Source organism: Mobula birostris, chromosome 13, assembly GCF_030028105.1.
Source record: "Mobula birostris isolate sMobBir1 chromosome 13, sMobBir1.hap1, whole genome shotgun sequence".
Taxonomy (NCBI): domain Eukaryota; kingdom Metazoa; phylum Chordata; class Chondrichthyes; order Myliobatiformes; family Myliobatidae; genus Mobula; species Mobula birostris.
Genome location: NC_092382.1, coordinates 96,178,995 through 96,195,994, shown reverse-complemented (window position 1 = coordinate 96,195,994; position 17,000 = coordinate 96,178,995). Strand labels below are relative to the sequence as shown.

Genomic DNA, 17,000 nt, shown 5'->3' with positions numbered 1-17,000 from the left:
AAGCCCCAGTGAGATTCGAACTCACGGCCCCTGGTTTACAAGACCAGTGCTCTAACCCCTGAGCTATGGAGCCTCCTCCATCTGAATGGACGATGAAACCGGGGAGATTTCTTTAGTTGCATTACTTGTTTAAAAGTTCTAATGCAGTTTTAGCTTATTATTTATTGCACTATACTGATGCGCAAAACAAATTTCATAACATGCGCCAGTCACATTGTACGCCATTCCTGCTCTGATTCACCAGCATTACTACGTCATAGCTTGCACACCCTGCGTGCTATCCTCGGTATGTCACCCTGGAACACTCACCCATGGTGAGTCAGTCCAGCTGCACTGTCCTTCAGTGCCCCATCTCAATCAGTAAAGCACAGCACCACCATATTGGTGCCCCCACACTGTCGATTACTGTATTAGTACCGCTAAACATGTCCTTCCATTCGTACCAACTCTCCTTACTCCAAAACGTATCATTCCATCAGCAAGACACTTCAATGTGACTCGCCATCACTACCTCCACTCACTCTCATAGGGCATGCTGCCCAGTCCAGGCAAAATACTTGTAAATCTCCTCTGCGCACTTTCTATAGTTTCCACATCCTTTCTCTAGCGAGGTGACCAGAACGGAGCACAGTACTCCAAGTGGGGTTTGACCAGAGCCCTATGAAACTGTAACATTGCTTCTCTGCTCTTTAAATCAATCCAGGGTTGCTGAAGACCAATGCACCATATGCCTTCTTAACCACAGAGTCAACCTGTGCAGCAGCTTTTAGTATACTATGGAGTCGGAACCGAAGATTCCTCTCCTCCTCCACGCTGCCAGCAATCTTACCATTAATGCTATATTCTGACTTCATATTTGACATACCAAAATGAACAACCTCACACTCATCAGGCTTGAAATCCATCTGCCAATTCACCGCCCAGTTTTGCATCCTATCGATGTCCCGCTCTAAACTTTGACAGCCTTTCACACTATACACAGTACACCCAACATTTGTGCCATCAGCAAAGTTACTAACCCATCCCTCCACTTCATCATACAGGTCATTTATGAAAATTACGAAGAGGAGGGGACCCAGAACATCATACAGCACATTTATGAAAATTACGAAGAGGAGGGGACCCAGAACAGATCCCTGAGGAACACCATTGGTCACCGACCTCCATACAGAATATGATCCGTCTCCAACCACTCCTTGCCTTCAGTGGGCAAGCCAACTCTGGATCCACAAAGCAAAGTCCCCTTGGATCCCATGCCTCCTTACTTTCTCAATATGTCTGTGACAAACATAGGAAGCTATCTTTCCAACATTAATGCCTCATAGCGTGACTTTCCGTCAATTGCCTAAAGATCATGCAGATTCTAGAAATCCAGAGCAACGTGCCCAAAATACGAACTGAGGGATTCCGTCTTAACGTACACCCGAAGTAAAACTCTCAGCTGTGGCACTAAAGAGGTGATACATTCTCGTGTGGTGTTGAGAGGCTTATTAACTGCAGTTCTAGTACCGACGCGCGGGACAGGTCTTTCGGCAGCAAGGAGTCGGGCTGCGCAGCAACCCAGCTATTTAACACTAACCTGAGGCCCTTAGCTAGTCAGGGTCGACCGTGGACATTGTGTCCTGGCTGTCTATGTGATACCCAAGACAGGGCAGCATGGTATGGAGAGCAATTTCTTTCCCATGCGGCAGTCTCTCTCTCTCCACGCAGTTGGTGAATCCAAAGAGGAACAGCTAAGGCCGATCCCGTTTCGCACCATCGCCGTCGCAGGAGTTGAATTCTGTGCCTTGGGGACTGCAGCTCCGTACTTTTCCTCCTGGCTTCCTCATGAAGCATTCCCCCATGAACGGAGATCATCTCCGAGATGAGCTGTTAACGACGGATAACGTGAGCCGTCTGCCCCAAGTGACTGGTTATCAGCAGCCAGTAACCCGCTTTTTCCACTTTTTCGGTCACATGGCCCGGCAGTACTGATGGAGACACATGATAGACGATAGTAGAGATGAAATGTAGAAAAGCTGGTTAGACGTGTGTGCAGTGGAGGTGCAGTGATGAAAAGAGTTTTCTTACTGATGGGGTGAACCAGTGATGGGTGACGCTAATCGCCAGACACACTAATGGCGGTAATAATCATATAACTCATTGAGAGAAGTAATAACTATTGATCGATATTGCGTGGTGCAGTGTGAAATCAGTGTTCGACCACGGTTGGAACCGATGGACAGACACACTGTGGAGATCTCTGCTGGACTGAGGGACTGGCTGGTAATAATGAGATGGTGAAGAACGAGGGACAGTTCTGACAGAATGCCAAATTGAGGTGGAAGAAATGCTGGGGAGAGGCGATGAGGACTCGACCTGACAGACACATGGAGCAGAAATAACGACAACGCTTGTGCATCATCCACAGCCCCGCCTTCTTATTTTGGCTTCTACTCTTTCTTTACCAGTCCGGGCAAAGGCTCTTGGCCTCAAAGGTCGCTGTTGACTGTTGTCCTTAGATGCTGTCTGAACTGCTGAGTTTCTCCAACATTTTGCGCGCGCTGCTCTGGATTTCTAGAATCTGCATGATCTTTCAGGCACTGGATAAAAAGTCACGCTGTGAGGCATTAATATAGGTTCCTAAGATTGTCATAGCCTATAAACTCACACAGCAAAACACAGATGGAGGTAAAGAGTAAATGTAATGTATATAGATTTCAGTAAGGCATTCGATGAGTTACCTGATGCAAGGCTTATTGAGGAAAGAGGGAGGCATGGGATCCAAGGGGACATTGCTTTGTGGATGCAGAATTGGCTTGCCCACAGATGGCTAAGAGTGGTTGCAGACGGGTCATATTCTGGCTTAAAGTCGATGACCAGTGATGTGCCTCAGGGATCTGTTCTGTTTCCCCTTTTCTTCGTGATTTTCATAAATGAGCTGAATGAGGAAGTGGAGGAATCGGTTGGTAATTTAGCTGATGACACAAAGGTTGTGGTTGTTGTGGATAGTGTGGACTGCTGTCAGAGGTTCCAGCGGGACATTGATACGATGCAGAACTGGGCGGTGAAGTGGCGGATCGATTTCTAAACCGATAAGTGTGAGGTGGTTGATTTCGATAGGTCAAATATGAGGACAGAATGACGTATTAATGGTAAGACTCTTGGTAGTGTGGAGGATCAGAGTGATCATGGGGTCCGACTTCATAATATACTAAAAGCTGCTATGCAGGTTGACTCTGAGGTTAAGAAGGCATACGGTGCATTGATCTTCATCAACTCTGCGATTGATTTTAAGAACCGAGAGGTAATGTTTCAGATTTATAGGGCCCTGTTCAGACTCCACTTGGAGTACTGTGCTCCGTTCTGGTCACCTCATCACAGGAAGGATGAGGAACCTACAGAAAGTATGCAGAGGAGATTTACGAGGATTTTACCTGGATTGGGGAGCATGCCCTATGAGAATGGGTTGAGTGAACCCGGCCCTTTCTCTTTGGAGCGACGAGGATAAGAGGTGATCTGATAGCGGTGCAGATGATGATGAGTGGCATTGATCGTGTGAATAGGCAGAGGCTTTTCCCAGGGCTGAAATCGCTCCCAGGAGAGGGCACAGTTTTAAGGAGCTGGTAAGCAGGTTTAGAGGAGCTGAGAGATGTAATTTTTTTTACGCAACGGGTTGTGGGTGCGTGAAACGGGCTGCCAGCGACGGTGATGGAGATGGACACGATAAGAGACTCCTGGATAGGTACATGGAGCATAGGCAAATAGAGGGCTATGTTCAACTCTGAGTCATTTCAAAAATAAGTACATTTTCGGCACAGTATTGTGGGCCAAAGGGCCTGTATTATGCTGATGGTTTTCTATGTTTCAAACTATTAAGTTCTCCAAATAGCGTGCATTTCTAACAACCTCTGACAACCAAGTTCCACTCATGGCCTTGTTCCACGTGTGACACAGCTTCCAGACCCGACGAAACAATTTCTACTGACAAGAGAGGGAGCAAATCCGGAATGCTGGCGCCTAAAACCTAATTGCTTCACACCGTTGGGGCTCGTCAGTGTTGGACAGCAGCCTGCCTGGGAGAAAGAAAACTCTGATTTTAAACTTCCGCACGCCTCCGGTCGTACCCACGCATAGGAAAGGGTTCGGGAGCAAATCCCTAGGAAGGAATGCGGAGCCGGTGTTCCTAAGGCAGTTTGATGTCGTTTACAACTTAACTCCGACAACCGCTGTGACGACACTACTGTATCGGCGCTTGCCCTTCCCTTGGACTACATCAGTGACGTGGAGAGTAGTAACTCGCATGGGAAACAGCCGATTCTTCAAATCTTCCTGCCCTGGAGAAGTCACAGTCCATCAGCGGCGCAAACCTTTAATCCCCTGGGATTGACGGCTGCCTACTCCTCCTCCTCCTCCTACTCCTACTACTACTAATACTACTACTAATATATTTAAGTTTAAAATTGTTTACGTGATGCGCCGTGGCGTAGTCCTAAGCGCAGTTACAGTATGAGATAAAGATAAACAAATTACCTACATTTGTCACAAGTACTTCGAAACACACTGACGAGCAATAACAATGAGAAATACACTGAGTGGAGGTAGTGATGGCGAGATACAATGAGTTGTCTTGCTAATGGAGTTATACCATTTGGAGTAAGGAAAGTTGGTACGAACGGAAGGACATGTTTAGGGGGACTAAAGCAGTGATACACAGTGTGGAAGCACCAACAGGGTGGCACCGTGCTGTACTGATTGAGAGGGGGACTGAAAGATATTTGCAACTGGAGTGACTCACTGCGAGTTAGTGTTCTACAGCGAGATACCGAGGATAGCATTCCTGTAGTGCCAAGCTGTGGCGTAGTACTGCTGATACATCAGAATATGTATGAGGTGTAATGTGACTGGGATTTGTTATGAAAATTGTTTTGCGCATCAATATAGTGCAATAATTAATTAACTAAAATTGCATTAGAACTTTTAAGCAAGTTGTGCAATGAAAGAAGGCTTCGCGGGGTGATACATCCATTCTGTTGCGAAGACGGCGGACGAGGCTCCATAGCTCAGGGGTTAGAGCACTGGTCTTGTAAACCAGGGGCCAGGAGTTCGAATCTCACTGGAGCCTCAAAATTTTCCGGGCTTATCATGTCGCCATTACAGCTCGGCGCGTCCGAGATCGCAGTTCAGTTCCAGCGTCATCTGCAGGGCGTCTGTATATTTTCCCCGTTAGTGTGTGGGTTTGCGCCGTTTCCGTCAAGCCTTACAAAGACGCGCAGCCGTGTAGGTCGACCTTGTATATTATTTAAACGCAAACAACAGGAATTCTGCAGATGCTGGAAATTCAAGCAACACAAACAACAGTTGCCGGTGAACGCAGCAGGCCAGGCAGCAGCTCTAGGAAGTTTCGGGCTGAGACCCTTGTTCAGCACTAACTGAAAGAAGAGCTGTTAAGAGATTTGAAAGTGGGAGGGGGAGGGGGAGAGCCGAAATGATAGGAGAAGACAGTAGGGGGAGGGATGGAGCCAAGTGCTGGACAGTTGATTGGCAAATGCGATATGAGAGGATCATAGGTCAGGAGGCCTAGGGAGAAAGAAAAGGAGGTGCGGGAGGGGGGGGGGAGCCCAGAGGATGGGTAAGGGCTATAGTGAGAGGGACAGAGGGAGAAAAGAGACAGAAAAAGAATGTGAGTATATAAAGAAATAACGAATGGGGTACGACGGGGAGGTGGGACATTAGCCGAAGTTTGAGAAGTGGTATAACAGAACAGGACCTGGTGGAGTGATACATTATGATGTCTATCGATGGAGTGAGAGGCAACAAGGTAGAACTAGCGGAGTGACAAATAGCCCGGGAGTACTGATAGAGACACATGATAGGCGAGAATAGAGATGAAGTGCAGAATAGGTGGACAGATATGTGTGTAATATATGTGCAGTGATAAAATGATGGAGTCAATCAGAGATGGGTGATGCTAATCGCCGGACACAGTAATGGCGGTAATAACCATATAATTCATTGAGAAGTAGTATGAATTGAATGTTATTGTTTGGTGCAGAATGAAATGAGTGCTATACCACCTTTGGAACCGATGGAGAGACACACTGTGGAGAACACCTGTGGATTGAGAGACTGACTGGTAATAATGAGATGGTGAATAACGAGAGACAGTTCTGACGGAATGGCATATTGAGGGGAAGCAATGCCGGGGAGACACGATGAGGATTCGCACTGACTGACACATTGAGCTGAAATAACGACAAAGCTTGTGCATCTCACACAGCCCCAGCTTCTCCTTTTGGCTTCTGCCCTATCATTTCCAATCCGGACCAAGCATCTTGGCCTCAAAGGTCGCTGGTTATTGTTCTACTTAGATGTTATCTGATCTGCTGAGTTTTCTCCAGCATTTTGCGCACGCTCCTCGGGATTTCGAGAATCTGCATGATTTTTTAGGCACTTGACGGAAAGTCACGATATGAGGCATTCATGCTGGAAGTATAGGTTCCTAAGATTGTCATAGCCTGTAAGTTCCATCATTTCATCACTACACATAAATTACACACATATCTGTCCACCTATTCTGCACTTCATCTCTATTCTCGCCTATCATGTGTCTTTATCAGTACTCCCGGGCTACGTGTCCCTCCACTAGTTCGACCTTGTTGCCTCTCACTCCACCGATAGACGCCATAATGCATGAATCCATCTCATCTTGTTCTGTTATACCACTTCTCAAACTTCGGCTTATGCCCCACCTCCCCCTCCTACCCCATTTATTATTTATTTATATACACATTCTTTTTCTCTTGCTTCTTTTTCTCCCTCTGTCCCTCTCATTATACCTCTTACCCATAGTCTGGGCTTCCCCCCTCCCACTTTTCTTTCTCCTTAGGCCTCCTGTCCCATGATCCTCTCATATCCCTTTTGCCAATCACCTGTCCAGCTCTTGGCTCCATCCCTCTTGCTCCTGTCTTCTCCTATCATTTCGGATCTCCCCCTCACCCTCCCACTTTCAAATCTCTTACTAGCTCTTCTTTCAGTTAGACCTGAAGAAGGGTCTCGGCCCGAAGCGTCGACCGTACCTCTTCCAATAGATGCTGCCTGGCATGTTGCGTTCACCGGCAACTTTTGTGCGTGTTTCTTGAAATTCCAGCATCTGCAGATTTCTTCGTGTTTGTATTATTCCATTATGAACCCTCAGTGCAGCGGTCCGTCAGGACGAACTCAGCGGCTATCTGTCCAACAGTTTTTAGCAGCAAGTGAAGGCCAGGAGGTTGACTTGTTTGTCAGAAGCTACTGGAGGCCACTCGGAGTATCTAATGCGTTTAACCCCGGCTGTAACAACATTAATTAATTAACAATATACAAAGTTGACCTACACGGCTGCGCGTCTTTGTAATGCTTGACGAAAACGGCGCAAACCCACACGCTAACGGGGAAAATATGTAGACACCCTTGCAGATGACGCTGGAACTGAACTGCGATGTCAGACGCGCCGAACTGTAACAGCGGCATTCTAAGCCCGGAAAATGTTAAGGCCCCAGTGAGATTCGAACTCACGGCCCCTGGTTTACAAGACCAGTGCTCTAACCCCTGAGCTATGGAGCCTCATTCTTCCCTCCCCCCATCAGAATGGATGGTCAACCCGCCAAGCCTTCTTTCATTGCACAACTTGTTTAAAAGTTCTAATGCAGTTTTATTTAATTATTTATTGCACTATATTGATGCGCAAAACAAGTTTCAGAACATATCCCAGTCACATTTACCTCATGCATATTCTGATGTACCAGCAGTACTACGTCACAGCTTGCCACGACGGAGTGCTATCCTCGGTATCTCACCTTGGAACACTCACTCGCAGTGAATCACTCCAGTCGCAATATCCTTCAGTGCCCCGCGCAATCAGTACAGTACGGTATCACCTTATTGGTGCTTCCACACTGTGTATCACTGCATTCGTCCCCCTAAACATGTCCTTCCGTCCGAAACAACTACCCTTACTCCAAATCGTATAACTCCATTAGCAAGACAACTCATTGTGTCTCGCCGTCACTACCTCCACTCACTGTATTTCTCATTGTTATTGCTCTTCAGTGTGTTTCGAAGTACTCATGAAAAATGTAGGTAATTTATTTATCTTTATCTCACAATATAACTGCGCTATGGACGACTCCACGGCGTATCACGTAAACAATTTTAAACTTAAATATAGTAGTAGTAGTAGTATTAGTAGTAGTAGAAGGAGGAAGAGGAGGAGGAGGCAGCCGTCAATCCCAGGGGATTAAACGTTTGCGCCGCTGATGGTCGGTTGCATCTCCAGGGCAGGAAGATTTGAAGAATCGGCTGTTTCCCATGCGAGTTACTACTCTCCACGTCACTGATGTAGTCCAAGGGAAGGGCAAGCGCTGATACAGTAGTGTCGTCACAGCGGTTGTCAGAGTTAAGTTGCAAACGACATCAAACTGCCTTAGGAACACCGGCTCCGGATTCCTTACTAGGGATTTGCTCCCGAGCCCTTTCCTATGGGTGGGTACGACCGGAGGCGTGCGGAAGTTTAATATCAGAGTTTTCTTTCTCCCAGGCAGGCTGCTGTCCAACACTGACGAGCCCCAACGGTGCGAAGCAATTAGGTTTGAGGGGCCAACATTCTGGATTTGCTCCCTCTCTTGTCAGTAGAAACAGTTTCGTCGGGTCCAGAAGCTGAGCTACATGTAAAGGCCTAGAGTTGGACTTGGTTGTCAGAGGCTGTTAGTTCTTTGGAGCACTTAGTAGGTTGAAACATAGAAAAGATATAGAAAACCTTCAGCATAATACTGGCCCTTCGGCCAACAATACTGGGGCCAATATATACTTATTTTTGAAATGACACAGAGTTGAACATAGCCCTCTATTTGCCTAAGCTCCATGTACCTATCCAGGAGTCTCTTAAAATAGCCTATCGTATCCGGCTCCATTACCATCGCCGACAGCCCACGCTTCGCACTCGGAGCACTGTGTGTAAAAAAATTACCTCTGGCTTCTCCTCTGAATTTACTTCCAAGCACCTTAAAACTGCTCCCTCTCCTGTTAGTCATTTTAGCCCTGGGAAAAGGCCTCTGACTATCCACACAGTAAATACATTTCATCATCTCATCTTATACACCTCTATCGGGTCACCTTCTCCGTCCCTTCAAGGAGAAAAGGCCAAGTTCATTCAACCTACTCTCATAGGGCATGCTGCCCAGTCCAGGCAAAATACTTGTAAATCTCCTCTGCGCACTTTCTATAGCTTCCACATCCTTCCTCTAGCGAGGTGACCAGAACGGAGCATAGTACTCCAAGTGGGGTCTGACCAGAGCCCTATAAAACTGTAACATTGCTTCTCTGCTCTTAAAATCAATCCAGGGTTGCTGAAGCCAATGCACCGTATGCCTTCTTAACCTCAGAGTCAACCTGTGCAGCAGCTTTTCGTATACTATGGAGTCGGAACCGAAGATTCCTCTCATCCTCCACACTGCCGACAGTCTTACTATTAATACTATATTCTGACTTCATATTTGACCTACCAAAATGAGCCGCTTGAAATCCATCTGCCACTTCACCGCCCAGTTTCGCATCCTGTCGATGTCCCGCTGTAAACTTTGACAGCATTTCACACTATACACAGCACACCCAACATTTGTGCCATCAGCAAAGTTACTAATCCATCCCTCCACTTCCTCATACAGGTCATTTATGAAAATCACGAAGAGAAGGGGACCCAGAACAGATCCTTGAGGCACACCACTGGTCATCGACCTCCATACAGAATATGATCCGTCTCCAACCACTTCAGTGGGCAAGCCAATTCTGGATCCACAAAGCAAAGTCCGCTTGGATCCCATACCTCCTTACTTTCTCAATACGTCTTGCATGGAGTACCTTATCAAATGCCTTGCTGAAATCCATATACCCTACATTTACTGCTGTACCTTCATCAATGAGTTGTTGTGGGACTTCAGAGGCTATGACAATCTTAGGAACCTATCTTTCCAACATCAATGCCTCATAGCCTGACTTTCCGTCAAGTGCCTAAAGATCATGCAGATTCTAGAAATCCAGAGCAGCGTGCCCAATATACGAACTGAGGGATTCCGTCTTGAAGTACACCCGAAATAAAAGTCTAAGCCGTGGCACTAAAGGGATGATACATTTTCGTGTGGTGTTGAGAGGCTTATTAACTGCAGTTCTAGTACCGATGAACGGGACAGTCTTTCGGCAGCAAGGAGTCGGGCTGCGCAGCAACCCAGCTATTTAACACTAACCTGAGGCCCTTAGCTAGTCAGGGTCGACCGTGGACATTGTGTCCTGGCTGTCTACGTGATAGCCAAGCCAGGGCAGCATGGGATAGAGAGCAATTTCTTTCCCATGCATCCCCCGCTAATGTTCCAACCAAAATATTTCCCATGTCACCCCAAAGCCATGTCCTCTCGTATTTACCTTTCCTAATCCAAGTGGAATGATCCTACTCATATTTAATCTGTCCATACCCTTCATCATTTTGTAAACCTCTATCAAATCTCCCCTCATTCTTCTACGCTCCAAGGAATAAAGTCCTAACCTGTTTAATATTTCTCTGTAACTGAACTCCTGGAGACCCGGCAACATCCTAGTAAATCTCCTTTGCACTCTTTCAATCTTACCGATATCGTTCCTGTAATTAGGTGACCAGAACTGCACACAATATTTCAAATTTGGACTCACCTATGTCTTACACAACCTCACCATAACATCCCAACTCCTATACTCAGTACTTTGGTTTATGAATGTCAGGATGCTAAAAGGCTTCTTTACAACCCTGTCTACCTGTGACAGCACTTTCAGGGAATTATGTATCTGAACTCCCAGATCCCATTGTTCCTCCTCACTCCTCAGTGTCCTACCATTTACTTTATATATAAAATTCATTTACTTATATTTACCTATTTAGAGAAGAACCGCGGGACAGGTCTTTCCGCAGCAAGGGTTCGCGCTGCGCATTAGAACATCTATTTAGCACTAAACTGAGGCCGTCAGCTAGTCAGGGTCGACCATGAACATTGTGTCCTAGCTGTCTATGTGATACCCGAGCCAGGGCAGCATGATATGCAGAGCATGCTCTTGCCCATGCAGCAGTCTCTCCCTCTCCACGCAGCTGGTGAAACCAAAGAGGAACAGCTAAGGACGATGCCGTTGGCGTCGCAGGAATTGCAATTCAGCGGTGCACTTAACGTAGGACTGCCTTGGGAACTGCAGGTCCATGCTTTACCTCGGGGCTTCCGCCCGGAACTTTACCCCATGAGTACATATAATCGGAAAGTAGCAGAGATCAGTTCTCCATCTCCGAGATAAGCTATCACGGATAACGTTAGCCGTCTTGCCGAAAGCGACTAGTTATCAGCAGCCAGTAACCTGCTTTTTCCACTTCTTTGGTCACATGTCTTGGGAGTACTGATGCGACACATGATAGACGACAGCAGAGATGAAATGCAGAAAAGTTGGATAGACTTTCATGTAGTGGATTCAGTGATCAAAAGAGTTTTCTTCCTGATGGGGTGAACCAGAGATGGGTGGTGCTATTCGCCAGACACACTGATAGCGGTAATAATCGCATAACTCATTGAGAAGCAGTAACGATTGAAGGATATTGTGTGGTACAGTGTGAAATAAGTGTTATACCACGGTTGGAACCGATGGACAGACACACTGAGGAGAAAACTGGCGTATTGAGGGACGGGCAAATTGAGGGGAAACTTCATATTGAGTGTGGTGAGAGTGCTGTACGAGCAGCCAGAGCAGTGACCCCCTTTCCTTACTGCAGCAGTGTGCCCTTCTTCCGTGGTAATCCGAGTGTATCGCACCAGCATTGCGACACCACACAGCGCCCTTCCATTATTGCTAACCTGCGATGTACTAGTATTCGATTGTGCCTGCCACTGTCGGAATTACTCCATCGCCATTGCACCTCCACACGTCACCGCAGCTTTACTACACATCTATTACTCTCCACCGGTTTATATCACAGTGTACCGCTCCATCAGGCCCTGCCCACTGTTCATCAATTCATTACGTCTTCCACTCAGTACTAACCCTCAGTGTATCCCTACATCAGGACAAATCCACCGGGTATTACTCCGACAGTTTGTTTTTATCCCCAAAAGTATCGTTCAATCAGTTCCGCAGCGTGTTCTTTTTCAGTTCCATCTATACTACCCGTTACGGTGTCACATCACCGTTACTACCCATTAGTGCGTCACACCGTCAATAGCACATCTGACGGCGTCCATCCATCATTAATGACTTTCCGTGCGTCATCCCATCAATACTACTGCTCGGCGCGTGTCTCCGTCACAGCTACACGTCAGTGCGTTATTCTTTGGAAACCACGCCTCGACCTGTCGCACTATCAGTTTCCCCCCATTATGTTTCCCCTATGAGTTTGTAGCTCTATCAATGCTACACCACACCGCGTCACAGTACCAGCAACAACAGTGGGGGAGAGAGGATATGGTCTATCTGCGATACGGTCTGAGAGGGAGAGAGGACATGGTCTATCCGGGATCAGAGGACATGGTCTATCCGGGATCAGAGGACATGGTCTATCCGGGATACGGTCTTGGGGGAGAGAGGATATGGTCTATCCAGGGTACGGTCTGGGGGGGAGACAGGATATAGAAACATAGAAAATAGGTGCAGGAGTAGGCTATTCGGCCCTTCGAGCCTGCACCGCCATTTATTATGATCATGGCTGATCATCCAACTCAGAACACCGCCCCAGCCTTCCCTCCATACCCCCTGACCCCTGTAGCCACAAGGGCCATATCTAACTCCCTCTTAAATATAGCCAATGAACTGGCCTCAACTGTTTCCTGTGGCAGAGAATTCCACAGATTCACCACTCTCTGTGTGAAGAAGTTTTTCCTAATCTCGGTCCTAAAAGGCTTCCCCTCTATCCTCAAACTGTGGCCCCTCGTTCTGGACTTCCCCAACATCGGGAACAATTTTCCTGCATCTAGCCTGTCCAATCCCCTTAGGATCTTATACGTTTCAATCAGATCCCCCCTCAATCTTCTAAATTCCAACGAGTACAAGCCCAGTTCATCCAGTCTTCCTTCATATGAAAGTCCTGCCATCCCAGGAATCAATCTGGTGAACCTTCTCTGTACTCCCTCTATGGCAAGGATGTCTTTCCTCAGATTAGGGGACCAAGACTGCACACAATACTATCCGGGTCACGGACTGGGGGAAAGAGAGGATATAGTCTATCCAGGATACGGCTGGGGGAAGAGAGGAGAACTGTACGACAGTATACCTCCATCCGCACTGCCGTTCGATGTACCCACTGGCCTATCAGCTGTTCTCCGTGTTTCTCTACATTAATACTACCCCTCTCTTCCCAACCTCAGCACGACTGCACCGCACCACATCACACCAGCGGCGCTGTCCAGCACTGCTGCATCACACGGCGCTGCCCATGTGCGATTCTCATCATTGTTACTATGCCACAGTCTGCAGCTCCAATGCCATTACACTCAGTGCCAATACTCCCCCGTAGCGAGTCGCTCCATTAATACCACACTTCAGTGTCTCACTCCAACAGCGCTACCTCTCAGAGTATCACTCGATCAGAGTTTCCCTTTGTGCATTACTGCATCAGTGCACCTAAGTACGGTTTGACCCTCCCATAGTATCATCACTCGGTCAACCATTAGGTCTGGACGCACCCTTGGAGCTTCAGTCCATCGGTTTCAGCCCTAAGTGTCGAATTCTATGACTACCCCCCGTGTCATTACATCAGCACCCCCCCCCCCCCTTGCCTCTCACCGGCAATACGGACCATGTTCATTTCACTCCATCACCGTTACCCTACAGACCTTCGCTCCATCATTGATATTCCTCAGTTCTGCCCCTCCAAGTCTACACCACACTGCATCACTCCGTTGCTGTGTAGCCCCGATGGAATTGGCGAGACCAGGTTAGTGTCATTCTTCCGTCGCTGCAAACGTTTCACGACGAGACCGGCTATCATTCCATCAGTTTCACCCTTACGTCACCCTGGAGTCGACGGACCCTTAATAGTCTTGTTCTATGGCATAAGAAAAGCTGTGAACCCCTGCGCTGTGTGTAATTACATTCGCACTGCCCACAGGTATCCCACGCCATCAGCATTACCCCTCACTACCTCTCTCTGTCTTTACTGACCCTAAGATTATCACTCCAGCCGAATCTCTTCGACTGATTTCTCCATCCATTCTACCACTTAGGCTGTCCCTCCGTTACTGTTACACCGCGCCTTGCCTGTCCTGCAGTTTGTCGCGCTACCAGTACCTCCCCTGCCTGCGTAACTCCATTGGCGTTACCACACGCCGTGTCACTCCATCCGGACTACTTTCTGAGTATCACAGCACCAGTACTACATCACGCTCTGTCACCCCGTCAATTACTCCCTCCGGTGTATCAGTCAAAGCCTCCGAGAATGATTCCAGGAATGAAAGGGTTACCGCATAAGGAACGTCTGGCAACTCTTGGGCTATATTCCCTGGAGTTCGGGAGAATGGGGGGGGGGCGGAATCTCAGAGACACATTCAGAATGCTAAAAGGCCTGAACAGATTAGATACGGCAACGTTATTTCCTATGGTAGGGGATTCTAGGACAAGAGGCACGACTTCAGTATTGAAGGACGTCCATTCAGAACACAGATGTGGAGATATTACTTTCGTCAGAGGGTGCTAAATCTGTGGAATTTGGTGCCACGACTGGCTGTGGAGGCCAAGTCATTGGGTGCATTTAAGGCAGAGATAGATAGATTCTTGATTAGCCAGGGCATCAAATGGTGTGGGGAGAAGGCGGGGGAGTGGGGATAACTGGAAGAATAGGATCAACCCCGTGATTGAATGGTGGGGCAAGTTGGGTGGTCCAAATGGCCTACTAATGCTCCTATACCTTTGGTATTATGGAATTATGTCATTCCATCTGTACTACACGATACTCCTGCACCTCACCATTAATTTCCCTCTGTGGGATACACTCTCAACACGATCCCTCACTGGGTGCTTCCGACATTACTGCACTGCCTGTCACTCCACCAGTACTGCCGTTCAGCTTGCCTTTCCGTCACTGCTAGACCTCAGTGCGTTATTCTGTCAGTACTACACCTTGGCTTCACAGTTCGCCCGTTATTCCCCCATGGATTTCCACCCCATCGGTACCAGAACTGCGGTTTATAAGCCTCTCAACACCACACCACAATGTATCATCTTTTATTGGCACGGCTCGGAGCCTCACTCCGCAATTCCTCCGTCCGTAACATACGAACAGTGTTCTATTGGGTATCCGAATTCTCTGGTTGTGTCGGAACATTAGTACTATCCCTTTCTGCCGCACCCCATCAGTACTACAACAGAAAGTATTGCAGCCGTTCTGTGATTGAGTAGACACCCTCTGAATGTTTCAGGAACAGCTTCTTATTCATTTATATTTACTTATTTAAAGATGAAGCTCGGGACAGGTCCCGCCGCAACAAGGAGTCGCTCTGCGCAGCCAGCCATCTATTTAACACTAACCTGAAGCTCTCAGATAGTCAGGGTCGACCATGGACATTGTGTCCTAGCTGTCTATGAGATACCCGAGCCAGGGCAATATGGTATGGAGAGCAGGTTCTTCCCCATGCTGCAGGCTCTGCTTCTCCACGCAGCTGGTGAATCCAAAGAGGAACAGCTAAGGCCGATGCCGTTTTGCACGATCGGCGTCGCGGGAGTTGCCATTCAGCGGTGCACTCAACGTAGGACTGCCTTCGGGACTGCAGCTCCGTACTTTTCCTCGGGGCTTCCTCCCACAACATTCCCCCATCTGTAGGTATAGTCGCAAAGGAGAGGAGATCAGTTTTCCATCTCCCAGATGAGCTGTTACCCACGGATAAATAGACCCTTCTGTCTAAGGCGACTAGTTATCAGCAGCCGATAACCAGCTTTTTCCACTTCTCCGGTCACATGGACCCGGAGTACTGATGGAGACAAATCATAGACGATAGTAGAGATGGAGCGCAGAAAAGATGGATAGACTTGTTTGTAGTGGAGGTGCAGTGATGAAAAGAGCTTTCTTACTGATCGGGTGAAACAGAGATGGGTGATGCTAATCGCCAGACACACTAATGGCAGTAATAATCATAAGACTCATTGAGAAGTAGCACCGATTAACGAATATTCTGTGGTACAGTATGAAATGGGTGTTAGACCACCGTTGGAACCGATGGAGCGACACACTGTGGAGAGCACTGGTGGACTGAAACTGCCTGGTAATAATGAGATGGTGAATAACGAAAGACAGTTCTGACTGAAGGGCAATTGGAGTGGAAGCAATGCTGGGGAGACAAGATGAGGATTCGCACTGACAGACACATTGACTAGAACTAACGACAACTCTTGTGCACCTTACACAGCCCCACTTTCTGATTTTGGCTTCTGCTCTTTCCTTTCCAGACAGGACGAAGGGTCTTGGTCTCAAAGTTCGCAGTTTATTGTGCTCCTTAGATGCTGTCTGAACTGCTGAGTTTCTCCAGCATTTTGCTCGCGCTGCTTTGCATTTCTAGAATCTGCATGATCTTTTAGGCACATGAGGGAAAGTCACGCTATGAGACATTAATGCTGGAAATATAGGTTCCTAAGATTGTCATAGCCTATAAAGTCACACAGCAAAACATTGATGATGGTATAATGTACATCTATTTCAGCAAGGCGTTCGATAAGGTACCCCATGCAAGGCTTATTGAGGAAGTAAGGAGACATGGGATCCAAGGGGCCTTTGCTTTGTGGATCTGGAATTGGTTTGTCTACAGAAGGCAATGAGTGGTTGTAGTGGTTGCATTAAAGTCGGTGACCGGTTGTGTGCCTCAGGGATTTGCTCTGTGTCCCCTTCGCTTCGTGATTTTTATAAATGAGCTGGATGATGAAGTGGAGGGATGGGTTAGTAATTTTGCTGATGACACAAAGGTTGTGGCTGCTCTGGATAGTGCGGACTGCTGTCAGAG

The 17,000-nt window shown here is 47.5% G+C and overlaps 3 non-coding genes across 3 annotated transcripts; 1 reads left to right on the top strand and 2 right to left on the bottom strand.

The window, feature by feature from the left end:
* On the bottom strand, positions 1 to 73 carry trnat-ugu (transfer RNA threonine (anticodon UGU)). The gene has a single exon. It is a non-coding gene; the product is annotated as a tRNA-Thr (tRNA).
* A 4,958-nt stretch (positions 74 to 5,031) lies between these two features.
* Positions 5,032 to 5,104, top strand: trnat-ugu (transfer RNA threonine (anticodon UGU)). The gene has a single exon. It is a non-coding gene; the product is annotated as a tRNA-Thr (tRNA).
* Positions 5,105 to 7,511: 2,407 nt separating this feature from the next.
* Positions 7,512 to 7,584, bottom strand: trnat-ugu (transfer RNA threonine (anticodon UGU)). The gene has a single exon. It is a non-coding gene; the product is annotated as a tRNA-Thr (tRNA).
* Between the last annotated feature and the right edge of the window lie 9,416 nt (positions 7,585 to 17,000).